The sequence below is a fragment of the Canis aureus genome, chromosome 12 (assembly GCF_053574225.1).
Source record: "Canis aureus isolate CA01 chromosome 12, VMU_Caureus_v.1.0, whole genome shotgun sequence".
NCBI classification, from domain to species: domain Eukaryota; kingdom Metazoa; phylum Chordata; class Mammalia; order Carnivora; family Canidae; genus Canis; species Canis aureus.
Window position 1 is genome coordinate 35,020,684 of NC_135622.1, and position 6,020 is coordinate 35,026,703.

Sequence of the window (6,020 nt, forward strand, 5' to 3'; positions counted from 1 at the left end):
GTGGCTTTTTTTTTTTTTTTCTGTCAAAAACAATCATCTGTCTTTCATTGCCTGTGCAGATGATACCCAAATGTTACCTTCGTCCATCAAACTGTCGGGATAATTGTTTATAAAACATCCGGAACTGGTTGTCACAGAATATCAGCAAACTCCATCCAAATAAAACAGATCCCAGAGAGTGGATACAGCCCCTGGGTGAGGGGAGAACCCTGCTGACATTCCCTTCACAAACACCTTTCTTGATCCAACAATAGTCAGAAACCTAGGGGAGCTGCTGCCATCGGGGGACACCCAAACTGCTCTTAAGGAATTCAGTTTCCCTGTTACTAGAATGTATTTGATCCTTTGAAAACTGCTTCCAGTCCTAAGAGACTCGAGGGTTTGGGCTTTCCATTTCTGCCACGCATGGTCCAACATGAAGATGGGCTGGGGGTGCCGGGCTCCCCACCTTTGCTGCCCCGCCTGAGTGTACAAATACTTAGACCCGAGCTAAGTGATGCCAGCTAAGCAGTGCTGGGAGCTCATGGAGCGCTTTCACACAGTTTCCTTAGGCCTCAACCTCTCTGTGATGGAGTTAAAGCAGGTGGAGTTATTTCCAGTTTCCATCTTGGGGAGAAGTTCCGAGATTCTGTTCATATCAACGGAGTCATGGACGGGAGCTCAGACGCTTCTCAGCACCAAGGTCTTTCAAGAGCCCGAAAAGGACACCGGGTTTAGCTTGGGTCGGGTGACAAGTCTTCTGAGCACTTCCCTTCCAGCACTTCCCTGTCTTCTGCTCAGCCTCCGAAGCCTTCCTTAGCCACATTTTTCCTATTATTTTTCCTTTGAAAACCTCTGCTCGTCCTCATTTCTAGCCTTCTCTTTCACATGGGCAACTAGCCAATTATTCATCAAAAAAGAATGGTTATGTTTCAAAGTACCAAACACTGTGCTAGGCAGGTACAGAGAAATGTGTCTCCCACTCCTTCAGATGCTCAGACCCTGCTGACTTCTGACTCTAAACCACAGGCCTTTTGCATCTACCGGCTTTATAGAACTTTTAGGTCTGTCTTCTGCCTTCTTTCTACCCTACAAGTTAATATTCCTTTGACCTATTTTCTCAGGGCTTTAAAGCCGTTGGTCCCTCCAGGTAGAACAAGGAAACTTTATCAAGTAGCACACATAAATGTGGGTAACGTACGTAACATGCATACACGTCCAGCACAGTGAGGGGGGGACACAGAGCAGATGTGCAAAGCCATGGTCCCCTTATTTGACTTGGGCTCACTCATTTACAGTTACTCCTATCTAACAGAGCCACAAGAGCTGGGGCTGAGCAGGTTGCTGACCATAACCCTTCTCTGATTATAAAATCCATTTATTGGTGTCTTTCCAAAGCCCATCTTTTTCAATTAAAGCTGCCACCTTTAGAGAGAGCTGTCCGCTTTCATAACACAACAGTCCATGGTCCCATCAGAAGAATAAAGTATACGAGTAAGAGCTGAGTGTCTGTGCTCAGCCACCTTTCCATTCACAGAGCCCTATCAATGCTTTCCCTCCTTGTGCCTGTAACAGAAATAGGATCTGTTAAAACATAATTTTCAAAAAGGTAAAATCATGGCTCTTGGGCAAATGTAAAAAGAATACTTGTCAACTGTTTTATTTAACTAGTTAATTAATGAGGTAAACAGAAAGACATTAGAACTGGTTCAAAAAACATTTGACAGGCTAGCTATATGTAAAAAAACAAAAACAAACAAACAGCTAGTCAGTGTCTTATGGGGCTAGAGACCTCTTGGGTTATCTTTTCCATTAGACAGGAACATTTTTGGCAGCTCTTTTGGAAAAGATCCAAAGTTAACCTTTGTCCCCATAGAGGTTTAGAATAGGCCACCCATAGAAAGTTAAAGCCAGTACTTCATGGAAAACACTCAGGACTCCCTTTTGGCTCCTTTGAAGTTACTGGTAACTTTCTGAAAGCTCTCTGGTGCTGGAACAATGAACGGACCCTGAAAGGCTGTAGGAGCAAAGTCTCTGTCACCTAGTGTTTAAAAGGCAAAACTAGAGAGACAGTAAAAGATCAGTGGTTGCCAAGAGTTTGTAAGGGAATGAATAGGTACAGTGCAGAGGCTGTTTCTGGCTGGGAAAATACTCCATGTGACACTATAGTGATAGATACATGTCCTTATACATTTGTCCCAAACCACGGAATGTACAGCACCAGGGGGGCCCTGATGTAAACTCTAGTCTCTGCGTGATTATGACGTGTCAATGCAAGCTCACCAGTTTGTAACAAACGTGCCGCTCCAGTGCAGGGTTTTGATGGTGGGAAGGGTGCTCATTGGGAGAGGTATGTGGGAAATCCTTGTATGTTTCTCTTAATTCTGTTGTGAACTTAAAATTGCTCTAAAAAACAGTTTTAAAAAGATCCAGAAATGTTTATCAAGAAGCAAATGTCCACAGCTATCTTCCAAGCTAAGAGGTACAATTATCACTCTCCCTGCTTCCATGCAGCCTTCACTCCTTGGTCCAATTTCTTCACCTTAAATCCAGTTACATTAATGGGAACAAGAGAAGAGGAAAGCAAACCTGATGAGCAAATGGGCCAGACAAATTCACGCCAAGAACCCCTGCCGTAAATGCCTAAAGAACTAAAGTGCTCCAGCAAGCCTGCAACTATTTGGATGCTATGATTTCTTCTTTCTTTCTTTCTTTCTTTCTTTCTTTCTTTCTTTCTTTCTTTCTTTCTTTCTTCTTTCTTTCTTTCTTCTTTCTTTCTTTCTTTCTTTTTTTTTTTTTGAAAAAGACAAAGCAATTTTGAGCATATTTCCAAGGTTGAATGATTTTTTTTTAATTTTAAAGATTTTATTTATCTATTCATGAGAAACACACACAGAGAGAGAGAAGCAGAGACAGAGGCAGAGGAAGAAGCAGGCTCCATGCAGGGAGCCTGATGTGGCGCCTCCATCCTGGGACCGTGAGATCATGCTCTGAGCCGAAGGCAGATGCTCAACCGCTGAGCCACCCAGGTGCCCCAAAGGTTGAATGATTTTAGAATTCATATTTATCATCATATTTATCATATGATGTATCATAGAATACATATTTATCATCAAATAAAGAAGTCATCAACTTTTTAAAAAGATGTGGACCATCTGAATCAATTCCATTCCCTGCCATCACCATCCCCTGATCTCCAAAACAGCCATTCAAAGCTTGAGGAAGCAAGCAAAACATCACTGAAATCAGGTTTCAAAAATGAAGTCATTTCTGCTAGGTAAAATTGATGACATAAGAGTGTGGGTATCTTACAGAATCAGTGCACATTGCATTAGATGGACTATTTTAAATTATAATTAAAGTTAATAATTATTGCATTTTTATTTTTATAAACATCTACATCTATATCTCGTATAAAATTGCTTATATCTACAACATCTGCAAGTTGTATGCATTATTGTTATATTTATTTGCTGCTTAATCCTTGATTAGAAATGGGACTTCCAATTATACTATTCTCCATCTAGTATTTCTGTGGGACTGTATTTTTTATGCTTTGGAGTAAAGTTTTCAGAACTTGCTACTTCCCTATCAGGGTGGGGTCAGTTACAGTAGACAAAAACTCCAGAAAGTTAGTAGCTTAAAACAACAAAGTTGCGTTGCTCATTCATTCTATATAACACCTTGGGCTGCTGGGGGCTCTGTCCCCCCGCCTCCTCACTTAGGACTGGGGCCAGTGGAGGAGCCATTATCAGAACCTTGCTGGGTGTCATGGCAGAAGAAAATAGAATGTGGCACATATACATAGAGCTTCCACCCAAGAGTGACACATGCCACTTTCCTTCATATTTCACTGGACAAAACAAGCCATGTGGCAATGCTTAACCTTAAAGAGACAGGAAGGAAATGCAATTCTAAAGAGGAGAGAGAATATTGGTGACTAAGCCCAGTACCTACCAAAATTGTTTTGGAAGTAGGGTCTCTCATTTTTAAAAAAAACTTTTATTCTTCTTTTTTTTTTAAGATTTTATTTATTTGATAGAGAGGGAGCACAGGCTGGAGGAAGGGCAGAGGGAGAGGGACAAGCAGACTCCCTGCTGAGTGGGGAGCCCAATGTAAGGCTCAATCCCAGGACCCTGAGATCATGATTTGAGCCAAAATCAAGAGTCAGACTCCTAAGCAACTGAGCCACCTAGGGGCCCCAACCAGCTACATATTTATCAGATTAGAATAAGTATAGATTTTGTTCTATCTATTTAAACCTTTGTTCATCTGAAACTTTAACCAAATACAGATTGTGTGTGTGTGTGTGTGTGTGTGCATGTGTGTGTGTGTGTGTATGCCATTCACCTTAGGCAAAATGCCATAGAAACGAATAAGACAAAATCCTGGTTGAGTAATTTGGTTTTGTGCCAGGAGACACAGCTTTCTTTTTGGAAAGGGCTCAGGTTTGAGACTGGCTCTAGTTCCTTTTTCCATAAGGTCTGAACCTGTCAACTCCACAACACAGAGGATTCATTTGTCACCCTGGCCTTCATGTGAGGATTGAATTAACACTGGTGTTTTGAGGAAATTTCATTAGCAAATTTGGGCTAGGGTGATTTTGTGGTTTCAACTTTCTTTCCTTGTTATTAATTTCTACAACCAGCTTAGGGTTGCTGAATCCAGACTTCAAAGCATAAAAGTCCCTGAACACAGCAGAATTAGGTATATACAGATTAAAAGGAGCCACTGCCAACAATTCCTAGGAGGTCAGAGGCCAGGTTCAAGGCCTTGGTGTATTGTGCATAGCAAATGTCAGCTCAAGAGGAGAGCTCAGAATCCACTCTGGTGACCAAACCTGAAAACAAGCTCCTCTAATCACAAAGTGCTGAAAGAAGGTCAGGTGGACACTTACCTTGTTAAATGATTCTGTAGCAAAATTAAGCAGATTGTATAATTCTACAATGTAGAAAGCAAAAGAACAATGACCCAGATGAAAGTTCAAATGATTACATTGAAGTTTCTGGACCTCTAAGGCAGGTAGTTCGCTCCTACCTGGGACAGGATTCTTGCAGGAAACAAACAGTACATTCTGCTGATACTTTGAAAGACAGTTTTACTGATTGAATTCTTTAGGAACCATGATGTTTGTTGGAGAACCCAGAGATGAGCAATAACAGGAAGCTGTTACCTGTTACCATCCCTGCACCTGAACAATGGGGACAATACTGTTACCAGAATGTGGTGAGAGCTGCAGCGAGAAGAGGAGGCAGCCCAGTAAGATCTGTGGCCATGGAAGACAGTGGCCACTGTCAGAACTGGTGCCAAGGCAAGAGGAACATACCTCAACCTATCTCTTCCTGTCCTCTAATCTTCAACCTCGTAACACTTTTCCCCAGTGGCCAAACCCCACTACAAACCAGAAGGCAAGGAATTCTGGGACATACAGTTCACTGAGGCCAGTCTCTTGGAGCACAGAGCAGGGCAGAGAATGGATTTGGCTGGCTTACCATCTCACCTAATTAAACAGTACTGTCTGTACCTTGTATGCAAATGTTTTCTCTTTTTTCTCTATTTGGCCAGACTAGTTATGTTCTGTTTATCTTCTGAGCATTCTCTTTCTCTCAAGAGACTTCAGTTTTCTTTACTTTCATTGTTGAATACAAAAGAGCTCGATAATAGAAGCCAATTTACTAATTAAAATATAAATAAGCAAATGCTTCCCTCTGTTAACTGGGGATATTACAAACGTATTATATATTTACTAATTCATCACATATATGGCCAGGAAGGGAGAGATTTTTATTTTACTTTAATTTTTTTAAAAATAGGCTTGGGGCACCTGGGTGGCTCAGTTGGTTAAGCATCTCCATTTGGCTCAGGTCATGATCTCTGGGTCCTGGCATCTGACCTCATCCTGCTCAGTGGGGAGTCTGCTTCTGTCTCTCCCTCGGCCTCTCCCCCACACCCCTCCCCCATGTTTTCTCTATATATCTTGAGCATGCTCCCTCTCTTTCTCTCTCAAATAAACAAAATATTTTTTAAATAGGCTTTATTTT

At 41.7% G+C, this 6,020-nt stretch overlaps 1 long non-coding RNA gene across 1 annotated transcript; it reads left to right on the forward strand.

Moving 5' to 3' along the window:
• Positions 1–2,250: 2,250 nt before the first annotated feature.
• On the forward strand, positions 2,251–5,515 carry LOC144324667 (uncharacterized). The gene is made up of 2 exons (XR_013390094.1): positions 2,251–2,329; positions 5,098–5,515. It is a non-coding gene; the product is annotated as an uncharacterized LOC144324667 (long non-coding RNA).
• Positions 5,516–6,020: the final 505 nt, after the last annotated feature.